This window comes from Petaurus breviceps, unplaced genomic scaffold, assembly GCF_028583685.1.
Source record: "Petaurus breviceps papuanus isolate PSGF00001 unplaced genomic scaffold, PetGlider_PUasm1.0 178, whole genome shotgun sequence".
Classification (NCBI taxonomy): Eukaryota; Metazoa; Chordata; class Mammalia; order Diprotodontia; family Petauridae; genus Petaurus; species Petaurus breviceps.
In genome coordinates, this window is record NW_027185777.1 from 32,246,009 (window position 1) to 32,260,213 (window position 14,205).

At 33.9% G+C, this 14,205-nt stretch overlaps 1 long non-coding RNA gene across 1 annotated transcript in view; it reads left to right on the top strand.

The window, feature by feature from the left end:
* The window catches only part of LOC138159802 (uncharacterized), a 413,356-nt gene that overhangs the window by 59,767 nt on the left and 339,384 nt on the right, over positions 1–14,205 (top strand). The window lies entirely within an intron of this gene.

Here is a 14,205-nt window from a genome sequence, read left to right on the forward strand (position 1 = left end):
TTCAACCTTTATTTTGACCTCTGGTTCTAAAACATCAGCTCAATTTTCCTTGAGAATTTCTTGAAGGATTATTTCTAGCCTCTTTTTTTGATCACTGCTTTCTGCTATTCCAATAATTTTTAAATTATCTCCTCTGGATATATTTTCCAGGTCAGTGTTTTTCTTTTTTTTATTCAATGAGACGTTTCATATTGCATTCTATTTTTTTCATTTGCTTGGATCTGTTTAAGAATATCTTGATTTCTCATAAGGTCACTATCTTTCTATAGCTCAAATCTAATTCTAAAGAAATGATTCTCTTCAGTGAGCTTTTGAGATTCTTTTTCCACCTGGAAAATTTGGCCTTTTAAGGCATTCTTCTCTACATTGGCTTTTTGAGCCTCTTTTGCCATTTGAGTTAGTCTATTTTTTAAGGTGTTATTTTCTTCAGTCAGGTTGTTGACTCTCATTTTACAATTTTCTTGCATCATTCTCATTTCTCTTCTGAACTTTTCTTCCACTTCTATTATTTGGCTTTCAAAATCCTTCTTAAGCTCCTTTTTGGACTTTAAGCAGCTTATTGTTTTGTTGGAAGCTTCTGGTTCAGGAGTTCTTACCTTGCTATCTTACTCCTGTTCCATGTGCCATCCTTTTTGTTCCCCTAAGCGGAATTCAAAGTCAGACCACTGTGTTTGTCTTGCTTCCCTTGTTTCCTCATGTTGCCACTCAATTACTTAACTTTTGAGCTTTTTGCCATAGTAAAACTCTGCTTCCAGAGGGAGGAGCTTTGTCCCAATCACTGGGGTTTTCTCAGCTGCTGGAACTGTTATTTGGCTGCCCTCTCAGAACCCTCCACACACTCTGACACACTAGTTACACACCCCTGGACCTACACCCCAGACAATGATATAAATTGAAGCAGGTTAAAGCAAGAGTAATTACCTCTCAGACTGGTTGCTTGGTCCCCCTACAATCTGCAGGCCTAGAGCTCTGAAGCCACCATGTGGCCTGTGGCTGCCCATCCACCAGGCCTCAGATGCTTCTCACCTTGGGGGCAAAGGCTGGATTGCACTCCCAAACTCATAGGTCCCAAAGTCCACACTGCACTGACCTCTCACTTTGTCCTTAGGACCCTTGGGTGGATAATTCTGGAAACTGCCACAGGGATTCATGATCTGAAGTTCCTCCATCCACAGCTGATTGTGACCACTTTGAGGCTAAAACCTGGGGCTTGCACAAGGCTTGGCTCAGCTATGCTGGCCACTTCTTGCCAGCCTGCTGAGCCGTCTTCAGTAGGAGGTTAGCTTCTCTGTGTCATTTTGTGATTTTGTATCTCCAAAGTTTGTTTACAGTCATGTTTTATATGAATTGGAGGATGTGGGAGCAGGAGCCCTGCAGAAGCCCTGTTTCTACTCTGCCATCTTGACTTGGCTCCCCCCCACCCAAACAGAATTTAGTTGAATGACAGGATAAAAAGAGAGAAAGAAGAATGAACAGAAGAAAATAAGATGGAGGGAAATGTATATTTGTAATCATAAATATTAATGTGAATGGGATGAACTCATACATAAAATGAAAGACAGCATAATGGAAGAAAAAAAATATGTAAAAATATGTTATTTATAATCAATACACTTGAAATTGAGAGACAGACTTGTGGAGTTAAAAATAGGAACTGAAGCAGAATCTATTATGCTTCAGCTGAAGTGAAAAAGAAAGGGATATCAGAGACAAAGCAAAAGCAAAAGTAGACCTAAATAAAAGGAATAATCTAAATCTTGATGAAAGGAACCAAAGACAATAAAGTAATATCAGAACTAAAGATATGCAAACCAAATGTTATAGCATCCAAATTCTTAAAAGAAAACTAAAATGAATTACAGGAGGAAACACAGTGTAAAACCATTCTAGTGGTGAACTTTAAATTTCCCCTCCCTGAGCTAGATAAGTCTAACCATAAGATAAATAAGAAAGAAATTAAGGAGGTGAATAGAATCTTAGGTTTGATTAGGCCTCTGGAGAAATTTGAAATAGATAGGAATTTTCTTTTTCTCACTGCCTCATGGCACCTACAAGAAAATTGACCACGTATTAGGGCATAAAAGCCTACAACCAAATGCAGAAAGGCAGAAATATTAAATACACCTACTTCAGAAAATAATGCAATAAAATTACATTAATAAAGAGCCTATTTGTAAAAACAAGACAAAACCAAAAAAACTTTATAGCAGCCCTTTTTTGTTCTTGGAAAGAGTTGGACATTGAAGGGATATCCATCAATTGGAAACTGGCTGAAAAAATTTTGGTATGATTGTGATACAATTGTATTGGGGGTATAAGAAAAGATAAGGATGGTTTCAGAGAAACCTAGGCAGACTTATATGAACTCATGAGAACGGAAAAGAGTCAGGAGACCATTGTATATAGTGGTGATTTATTGTGAAAGATTTAGCTGTTCTGATGAAAATAACGGTCCAAGAAAATTCCAAAGGACCCATGGGGGGAGAATTCTATCTACATTCAGAGAGAGAGAACTTGTGAATTCTGAGTGAAGGTTGAAGCATACATATTTTTTTTAAATATGCTTCTTTATGTATCCATGTCATGAGACAATGGCAAAAATTTGATCATGAACAATAGAGAAATAGCTATTTATCTGCAAAACAAAACCTCACAAACAACATTATGGAGGGTAATAAAAATCTTCCTGTAGCAACTTAAAATTGCAGTAAGATTGAGAATACTGTACATTTTTTTTCTACACCTACCCCCATTTTATATTATGTACACATGGCTAGAGAATGATTTAAAATTAAGGCAAAAAAAGTTAAAGAAATTGAGTGTCTTCATCTAAAATCTCATGAAACTTCAATTCATTTTCTTTGTTTGTTGTAGCTTAAATAATTTTTAAAATGCTATATTTTAAACTTCTTGAAGATGTCAGAATATCTGCCTACCTAAATCAGAATTAAAAGTGTTAATAATTGTATTTTTATTTAAAATATCATTAAGTGAAGAGTATAAAACTTTTGAGCCCTTAAATTTTATGATAAAATATCAGTCATCACCCTATGATTGTTGTCATAGGTATTTTCTACACTTGGCATCTCTTTCAATCTGGGGTTATCTAAATGGGTAGGCATTGGTTTGCTGCTCGGTTACATATTTCTCCACCAGAAACCTTCATTGTACAGTAGAATATACCAATTCAACTCACATATTTGATGACTTTTTATGAGATAAAATAATTCCTATGTTCAACTCAATTGTATAAATATTTATTTAACACATGCTATAGACCAAACACTAATTTAAAAGTAATAACAAGAAAAGAAAACCCTCATTGCATGGTAGAAATTTATACTTTGTGAAGCATTTATTATACATTACACAGGATAACAGGTTTATGACAATAAAGGATCTTAGATGCCATCAAGTACAACTCTTTCCTTTTATAAATGAGGATTTGAGGCAGAGAGTAATTCAGTAAATTGGGCATGGCCACAAAGGTAGTATATATTTGGTGTGGGGCTAGGATATGTTTGAGCTTTGGTCTTCCTGACTCCATGTCCAGTGCTCTAACTACTACATCATGCTGCTTCTCATTCTATCAGCATATTAGAAAAAGAAGATATTAATATCCCAATTTCATAAAAAATAAGTTGAAACCCACATGGACAAAATCACTTGCCCAAAATCACATAGCTAATATGTGACAGAATCAAATCTAGAACTCAGATGTTATGATTACTGGTCTAGAGAAAATTCTCATGTAGTTGGGAAGCCAAGATAAATAGAGTCATTAACTAATTGTCTTAGGGAATGTGTAGGTCAGAATACGAAAGATCTGTTTGTTATTTCAACAGTGCAGGAAATCTTTCCAACCCATAATGCCATCCTGTCTGCAACTATGTTTTAAATTCATAGCTATTTCAGAGAGAATTCTCTGAGTCTCAGAGAGGAGCAGTGACTTTCTCATCATCTCATAGCTAGTAAATATCAAAGATAAGATTTGGACCCAGGTCTTTCTAATTACAAATTTATCTGTCCATGTTGTATATCCTGCTGCCTGTCTTAGCCAACAAATAAGTGTCAAAAGAGTGGTACTCATATAATGGATTATGTTTTTATAATGATTTAATGTTTATACTATGCCATCCTTATAACAACCCTCTAAGGTAAGAAGAATAGATTGTAAATGCTTTAGAAGTTTAGAGAATAGAAACTATGCTTAGGTAATAATGTGCGCAGTTTTACTCATCAGTTCTTTCTTTCCCCAAAAGTTTGACCGTTTGGCCTTATAAACTGCATGTTCTTTTGTGTATTTATTGATGGTGAAATATTCAAACCAAATACTTTTGTGCAAAGGGAAATGGCCACTGTGGGAATTAGTGAGTAGTCCATCACTAGGACGTTTTAAGAAGGTGGATTTGTGTTTAGAAACATATTGGACTATATTGCCTCAAAGACAACTTCTAATGTTCAACGTAAACAATAAGAAAATTTTTAAGGGAATTATCTGACATGTATAAAGGAATGCTCCTATGTACATATGTAGAAATTTGTCCAAGAAGTAAAAAAGAAAATTCAAAGAAAGTCTAAGAGTGAACTCAATGCTTAACAAAATAAAGTTTATTTCCTTTTTCAGAACGATGACTTAAGCATTAAAGAGATTTAATAGGTCATCTACTCCAAATCCTTCATTTCACAGATGAGGAAAATGTCCCAGTGAGCTTAAGTGACTGGCCCAATATCAAACAGGTAAAATTTTGGAGGATTTGAACTCAAGTTAGGTGGCTTCAGAACTAGCATTCTTTCCAGTGTACCACAATTTTCTTCCTACCTACTTATTTGTTGGTCTGATTTTATGCCCAGGTCCCTGATCACTACTGCTCAGGGATTAACAGACACCCCCAACTGGAGGCACTGATTCTAGGTCTGGTCCAATAGACAGGATTTGGCAACTTCTCTGCAGGTGCTATATACCTTCTTGATAGTCACAGCTATTGGAGACCTTAAAGAAAGAAAAATTCTCCAAAATCTTTGGCACTGGCAAATGGTTCAGCATCAGAAATGGACATGGTTTTTATCATTGGAAATAAGATTAAAGAGATTTCTTTCCTATTTCATTTGCTAGTAAAGCCTAATAACTCCAGGACCTTACCTCCTGCCCTGTAAGCAAAACTTTCTATAGGTGTATTTCCTCTTAGTAGGATATGAGTACCTTTAGAATGGTTTCTCTTGCTTTTAGTGTTTTATATATAGCAAGCATTTAACAGTATTTTCCTTCCTTCCTTCCTTCCTTCCTTCCTTCCTTCCTTCCTTCCTTCCTTCCTTCCTTCCTTCCTTCCTTCCTTCCTCCCTTCCTTCTTTCCTTCCTTCCTTCTTTCACCATTCCTTTATTGCTTTGACTCTTATTTCTTTCTTCTTTCTCTACTTCTTGTTTGAATCCAGGTGCAAGAAAGTACAGCAATTAATATTAACCTGAATTTCATTATTTGCCTCTTCAGTCTTTCATTGGATTATGTTGACTTTGTAATTTGATTGCTACGCAGATGTGAGCCAAGCTGATTGCATTAAAATATGTGAAGGAAATGAGGAAATATTAGTAGGCAACATGCAAAAAAATGTTTGGTGCCCCACTGCTGAAAACTTCCTCTGGGAAATTGGAAGCAATTTTTAAAAGATAGACTCAGTGGAACATGTTGGCCATTTTGAATTTCTTTATTCTTGCATTTTTCACTTGAGGTCAGTTTGCAGGCTATAACTCTATCTTAGGTTGCAAATTGTCTCGTTTTGAAGGTAATTCTTCAAAAGAGTTTCCATCATATTGCATAACAATGTATTCAAATTTTCTTTGCCATGGAGAGTTTGTGACAATAAAATCAGTTTAAGATACACTAATCCTTAGTTCACATGTTTTATTTAACAAATGTTTGTTGTTTGACACAACTCTCCTACACAAGAGCAGATTTGAACATCAATGATTATAACATGTAAACTTATTATACTTGCTTAGCTTATATGTCAACTTAGTACTTAGCCAAATATTAAGTAATTAGAACACAGAGAAAATGCATTGACATGTCATCTCCTATGAGACTAACAAGGGCAGGATTATTCAATAGCAATGAGTATTTAGTGAATGACTACTACATGCAAGTCTGTGGAGGGATGCAGATATATAGAATCTATTCTCTCTCACTCAAGGTGTTCTATAGCTGAAGAGGTCTTCCATAACCCTCTAACCACATGTGATTCAAAATTACTGAAAATAACGATTTTGTCTGTTTATCCACATGAGAAAAAATGGATGAAAAATTACCACTATCAAAACTATTATAGCTATTAGAAAATCTCAAGAACTTTCCCGTAAATAAATTGATAATGATAATAATAATAATTCGTCAAATACTTAATGAACAGTGAATGGGAACTAAAATCAGAAGCTGTATTATAGGTGAGAAATGGTTCAGCATGCTCTTTTAACAACACTCAGTTTCTCCCCGAAACAAAATCCCATCTGATGGTCTTTTATGGTGAATTTTATAGCTGTGAATCATGGAATGACCTAGTCTCTAAAGATTAAAATTGGTGAGTCATTCAGAAGACAGTGTCTTCCTCCTCCACCTCATCTTCTACCTCCTTCTTCTTTTCCTCCTCCTCCTTCTCCACCACCACCATCATCACCATCACCTTTTTCTCTTCCTCCTCCTTTTTCTCTGCTTCCTCTTTCTCTTCTTGTCTCCTTCCCTGTCCCCTCTCTCTTCTTTCTTCTCTCCCCCCCAATAATAATTACTCTTTGATCTAGTAATCCAAGCAATTCCAAAACTGTATGACTATAATATTAAAGGGTCCATATTTCTTCCTCTTGAGTTCAGGCATATTGTGGAATACTCTGTCAAATACCTTGTTGAAATAACATTAATGTGACAGATTCACAGCCTGACTGAATGAAGTCCTAAGGAATTACATCCTGAGTCTACCTATGAAGGTGACTACATGTACTTAAATATCTATTTAAGAGTTTATTTAAAAAAAAGAAGAATGAAAAACCTAGGGTAGGCATAAAGAAGCATAGTACTAAAAAAAAAAGACTTGCATATCAGAATTATCATTAAACCTTATCAGAGATGCATCAGAACAGGAGATTGGCTTGTGATATTAGAGTATAAGTTGCTTGATAGCAAGTGCTTTTTCATGTGCTTTTGTTTTTTTCTCATGGTTTATTTCTTTGGTATTTGTCTGCCCAGTTCCCAGTTCTTAATAATGCTTGTTGGTTGACTGATATAGTGACCTTTAATCAGAACACAGGGATTGCTCATGTACTGAATTGGAATTCATGAAAAAAGATCAAGATTTAATTCCCCAGTATGTTGAGTACATGCCTTATGGACAATTTACCAAGGGACATGAATAAAGGGTACACTGGATGAGCAGACCTGTTTTTATCTGTATCATTAGAGGGGAGAAATACTTTTTTTTTGTTTTGTTTTGAATTTCTTGTTCTTATGAAGTATACAAGAAGTATGAGATATTTAGCTTTGCTTTTTTTGTGTGGCCCTAGGTTTAATTCCTTAGTAATCTTGCACCATCATTCTATAAATATTAATTGGTCATACAAAGGATGTAGGAAGAGAGGACTCAGGACTTAGTCTAGATCCATTTCCATATACTGCTAAAAATACTTACAATCCATGCTTTCCTGAAATGGATGATCAGTATCATTTATGGACTATTAGAAGTGAATAAAATTATTGCCTTTTCTAACTGAATGGGAGTATTGGAACCTAACTTTATTTTCTGTAGACTCAATGAAAATATCATTAAGCAACTGTAGCAGCAGACAAGACAACAGAGATGAGATGCAACTATTCCATTTCTCACACAATTTTACTTTATTCAACTGTTTATATTTTGAAAGTTTTTTTTTCTTTCCAGGACATTTAGAGAATATGAATATTTACTATGTTGGAAACTACATTATCAAAACTACTTGAAAATGCTTATAGATCAATGTGGCAGATTATCAATATGGTAGCTTGTATGAGGTTGCCTTGACTGGTTTGCTGTGGGTTTTGTCCAACTCCTGTGTTGAATTCTCAAGGATATTTTATTGTTTGTGCTTGGAGTAATGAAATTTGTCTTTTGTGATTTTAAAAATGACAGTGCCCTTCTGATGTTTAATTCTAATTTAACCTGATTATGTCTTTCTAGGTCACTGGCAGGTATTAAATTATTACAACCTATAGTAACATGTTGCAAAAATATGACTTTTCATTTCATAATCTGAATAAGTTAATAAACTAAAGCTCCTTATGTAAAGGACATATTTGACATATTGACATATTTGCTGGTGGTAATGACCCAATCATGAATTACTGTCATAAGCCTTTATGTTTATGTAAACAAACCTGTTTTACTCAGCCATTTGATTCATCTTTGTCAACATATTGTTGGGTGAATTCACATGAATGTTGCCAATGGATCTCCTTTTAATTTTATTCTTGGATTTTAGATATTTTGGAGCTTTATATGGAGATAAATCACTTTCATCCACAGGGAAGATACATAGCACAGTGGATAGAGTACAGGACTTGGAGCCAGGTAGACCCAAGTTTGAATCCTTCCTCAGTTATTTTCTTGCTGTGTGACCCTGGAGAAGTCATTTATCTTTCATATCCCTCTATTTTCTTTTCTTTAAAATAGGGTTACCTCATAGCACTTACTTAACAGGGTAGTTGTAAAGATTTCCAAAGTGTTTTGAAACTTTAAAACACTATGTAACTGCTAGCTATTATCATTGCCATTATTGAATAGTATTATTACTACATTTGGAAAATTCAGGGGTATATGCCTGTTGTCGGATTTTATAAGTAATCTATGAAGTGAGATATGTTTGTTTTAAAATTATTTCTATACATTTCAACCTGGTAAATGTGTTCTCTGAGGAAATCTACAAGTCTTCTACCTTTCAAATGAAGAACTTTTAATTTTTGTATAGTTGCTTTGGCAAGGTGAATCCTATATTTCATTGGCATTTAAGAAGTTTTTGTTTGGGCACCTAGATCTCATCCATTTTATTCCAAAAGTATTCATTAAAACTATCATTATGTAGTTTAAATTACTCAAAATGTGTGTTCTTCCAATTCAGTTTTGACTTCAGGATGCCAGTCTTTTGTCCTACATAGCCTGAGCTTGATTCTTAATATGTTTTTGTTAGAACTCTTCCAAAAGTATTATGATACAATATATAGTTCCAAAAGAATGTGTTAATATGGGTATTTTGTCAGTACAAATCACCTTTATCTGTTGATTTCAATTATCCTCTGGATATTTTGAAGGGAAATTTATAAAGAGATGCTTAATTGACCACTTTTGGTGATGACATAGGTAGAAAGGAAGGAAGGAAAGGAGAAGGAAACAAGCATTTATTGCATTTGCTTTGTGTCTATACATACATATATACACACATTTACATATATGTACATTTATCTGTATTGAAATTTTACTTACATCATTAGCCTTCTTAAGTTGTATGCCTAGTAACAGGATCATTCAGTCAAAGGACATTACCATTGCATTCATGTCCTTAACATATATCCAAAATGCTATCTAGAATGACTGAATTTTCAGTAGCTATACCAACAATGTTTTAGTGTTCTTCTCTTTTTACACTTGCAGTATTATTCCTGTCTTTTATCATCTTTGACACTTTGTTGACTATAAGTTGAAAAACATTGTTTTGATTTTCATTTCTACTATCATTGCTTAATTGGAACAATTTTCAGTTGTACTTTTTAACATTTATTGTCAACAATTAGTCCATATTCTTAGAAAATTTATCAATTTTGGAATGGTGTTCTCTTTACTTTTTTTAAGTTTCTATGTATTTGGGATATCTGATTCTTATAAATAATATTTGATGCATTTTTTTCTCCAATAGATAACTTCCCTTCTTATCCAATTGCATTGATTTTGCCTATACAAAAATGTCTTAATTTCACATTATGGATAGTACTTAGTATACCTTTTATGATTGTTTTTGATCATGCTTTGATTGGTTACAAATTTTCTAATTTACTTTATCTGAAAAAGTTACCTGAACTGGTAATTATTTTATGTAGTATTTTGAAATATTCATGCAATTTATGCATATTGACCTTGTTGTGGCATATGGTACAAAATATTGGGCTTTGCCTAATTGCCACCAAACTACTTGTTTTTCCCAGCAGTTCTTGTTAGCTAATGAGTTCTTTTCCCCCATAATTTAGGTTTTCTGATTTGCCAAACATTGGGTGATTGAATTCACTAATTTCTGATTCATCCTTATCTAGTCTGTACTACTGAACCAAAGTGGTTTTTAACAAATGTGAGAAAAGCATGATGGACTATGGAATGAATGAGGTATCTGAAAGCAGAGGCCCTGTGTACAATGATTAGTACTATTTTTAAATGGCCAAGTCAACTTCTTAGATTTTAATTTCTTTATAGTTTTCCAGTGTGCATAGTTAATGTCAATGATGATCATTTCTTTTTAATGTGATCAGACCAGATGGGATAGCTTTAGAAGGCCTTTCTGCTTCTATATACATTTGGCTCTTAACCATTATTATTGCAACATGTCCTGATATAGCAACATTAACTTCATTTGGTATTAGTTAATCATATTTTGAAAATTGTAGTACTATAGATCAATTTGGAGATCATTCGGTAATTTTATAATTTAACAGATGAAGAAAATGACACCAGGAGAGATTATTTTTCCAATGTTACAAAGACGGTGAGTGTCAGAGCCATGATTTGAAGTCAGGTATATGAAAAAACATCAGCAATTTTTTCACTGTGCCTTTCTTATACACAGAGAACTATCCCTTATAACAATTATTTAAAAAATAGGAAAGAAGACAGTTCAATAATACCAATCAATGCTTTATCTGTGTTTTACAGTATATGCAATATTTCATATTATTCAAATAAAAAGAGGTTAAATTTTTTTCAATTTTTCAGGCATAAATGTGGTTTATTATTATTCTTATCAAAATCATTTTTACTTACATTTTATATAGTTTGTGTGGTTCTGTTTGCATTAGTTCATGCCAGCCTTTTTATACTTTTTGGAAATTTTCATTTTTGTATTTTATTAAAGTGTAGTAATATTCCATTACATTTCATGTACCATGTGATTTTTTTTTCCCTAATCACTAGAAAGTAATTCTCTTCCCCCCCTCAATTCAGTGTTTTCAGAGTAAGCCTTGGTGTGCATATTTTAGTGTGTATGCAGTCTTTCATTTTATCACTTACTTCCTTTAGGTAGGTATATAAATAGTAAGATCTCTTTTAGTTATATTATTATTATTATTTGCTTTATTTTGGGTGGCAAGGCAGGGCAATTGGAGTTAAGTGACTTGCCAAAGTCTTGGCTAAATTATAAAGACATTTTAGTCACTTTTTTTTTTAGCACATTTCAAATTTGCCTACCAGAATAGTTGGATCCCCATACTGCCAGTAGTACTTTAATGTGACTGCCCCCCCCACCAATAGCTCTGTCTGCTTCTACCTTTTGACATTTTTGTCCATTTGTTATGTGTGGGGTAAAATTTCAGAAGTGTTATCATTTGTATTCCTCTTACAATTGGTCATTTGGAACAATTTCAGTTAAGAATCATAAGAGCTAAAGACTGGAAATAGAATCAGTATAAGATTGTATGGCTAGGAATTGACAAAGAAAATGTAGAGGACATAGAAAAGGAGATAGAAAGATACTATATATAAATCCATCTCCCTAAGATCACTCTTGTGTTGGGACTTGGGATTTTCAAAATAGAAACCAGCAAATACATGAAACATTAAAACGTAAAATCCTGAGAAAGCCCTAAACCATTCCACAAGATCATCACAATCAGATAAATGCATACAAACATTCTAATTGCTGGTGTGAGATGCTGGGGTGTCTAATAGTGTATTATACCATGGTACTAAGATTTTAGTTACTTATGCAAAAATAACATCTGCAATTGATAGAAATATTTATCAGTGTTTTCACCAAAATGAAAAGGCATTCAAGCAAGTAATAACATTTAAAACAAATAGGGAAGCCCAAATGAAAATGAAACATCTGAATAATTACACACTATGTAGTCTGGAATAAATGATATCAAAATTCCACTTCTGTTTCAAATCAATAACATTGAAATGTGACAGAATCTGGATGATGGTGTATAACAAAAAAATTAATCCTGCAAAATATCTTTGTAAAACATTTGCAGACAATGGAATCTTAGCAACTGTTCTTTAATGAAGAGAATTGAGTCTTGGAAGTGATTAATTTCTTTTTATGGGCAACAAATCAAAGATAGTATAGATCAATTCTTCTATTCAACGTTTGAATTTTGAAAGGGTAGGAAAATCTGCTTAGGACTCCTATTTAAGTTCCTCATTTTAGAAATACATTCTTTCAGAAATTTGAGCAGTCCTATCAAACTAGAAATGGCATCCAATACTACAAAACCTTTTTTGGATCAGCTTAATTTTAGTGCTCTTGCTTCTCAAATTATGTGTTTACACTTTTGGTTTCCACTTTTTTGCCACTATCAAAAGATCTATAGTATTGTTTTGTATATGTCTCCTTTTTTACTTCCATTTATATATTTTTTTTCTGTGTGTCGATGTTTATTAGTCAATCAACCAACACACATTTATTGAGGACTTCTCAAGTGCCATGGCCTATGCTACCTTCTCAGAATACAAAGTAAAATAGAAATCAGCAGCTGGATGACACAGTGGATACAGCACCATACCTGGAGGCAGGAAGATTCATCTTCCTGAGTTGTCATTTAACTCTGTTTGCCTCAGAATTTCTTATCTGTAAAATGAGCTAGAGAAGGAAACGGTCAAACACTCCAGGATATTTGCCAAAAAAAACTCTAATAGGATCATGGAGAATTGGACACAACTGAGAGAAATAGAAACTTTATTTGCAGACAAGTACTGCACATTCTGATGAGGGAAAAAGCATGTAAATAATAAGGTACAAACAAGATATTTACAGAATGAATAAAGATAATATGAACAAAAAGAATTAGAAAGTAGGAGGAAGGTGAAGGGATTACAAAAATTCTCCTGAAGAAGGTTGCATTTGGGGTGATTCTTGAAGGAAACCTGAGACACTAAAAGTGGGAGACTAGGAAGCATGGCATTTAAATCATGGAGGGCAAAGTCGTAGAGATGGAGTGCTATATTTGAGACTCTACTTGTAATATTCTAGATTGTAGAATGTGTGGGGAGGAGTAATATGTAAAAAAAAAAAAAAGAATGGAACTGTAGGAAAGGACAAAGTTGGGAAGATATTAAGTGACAAGATAACAGACTTGCTTTTTGATCCTGGAGGTAATATGTTATTAGAATTCAGTGAGCCAAATATTTAATATGATGAGTCCTCTGCTTTAGATAAATCGCCATGGCGATGCAGTGGTAAATGGGTTAGGTGAACAGTTGAGGCAAACTGGATTCTTGTTTAGTCCTGTTTCTTTCCATGGGTCTTTTCTGTGTGTTTGGCCTTCCACCTATCCTACTTTGCATATTCCAGACTTGAGCAGTTTTTTCATACCTGATGGAGTTGCTTATACCTGATTTTCACTGGTTTTCTTCACCACTGCTCCTTCTAGTACAGTTCTAGACCTTTAATGAGATATTTGTAGGGGATCAGCCCTCTTTTACTTTCTAATAATGCTCTACTATTGTACTATTCTAAAAAAAAATCTTTCTTAAAATCAGTTCAATTCACTAAGCATTTTTTAAGTGACTAAAGTATTCAGGGAACTATTTAAAGTGCTGAGGCTGCAAAACATGAAATGATTCCTGCCATCAAAGAGGACGTTCTACTAGAGGGATACCATAATATAGATGGTTAATGAGTTAATGAGTCTAAAGCTGGGGTTCTTAACTTTTTGATGTCATTGATGTGGGAGAGCATGGAAATAAAAAAGGTACAAACAAGACATTTACAGACTGGATGAAAATAATATGAATGAAAAGAATTAGAAAGTAGGAAGAAAGTGAAGAGATCACAAAAAGTCTACTGAGGAATGTGGCCTTTGAGTTGATTCTTGAAGGAAAGCTGAGATACTACAAGTGGGAGTCTTGGGAGAATGGCATTCTAATTGTGGAGAGCACTCCATGAAGCCAATGGATCCCTCCTCAGATAGCATTTTAAATGCATAAAAA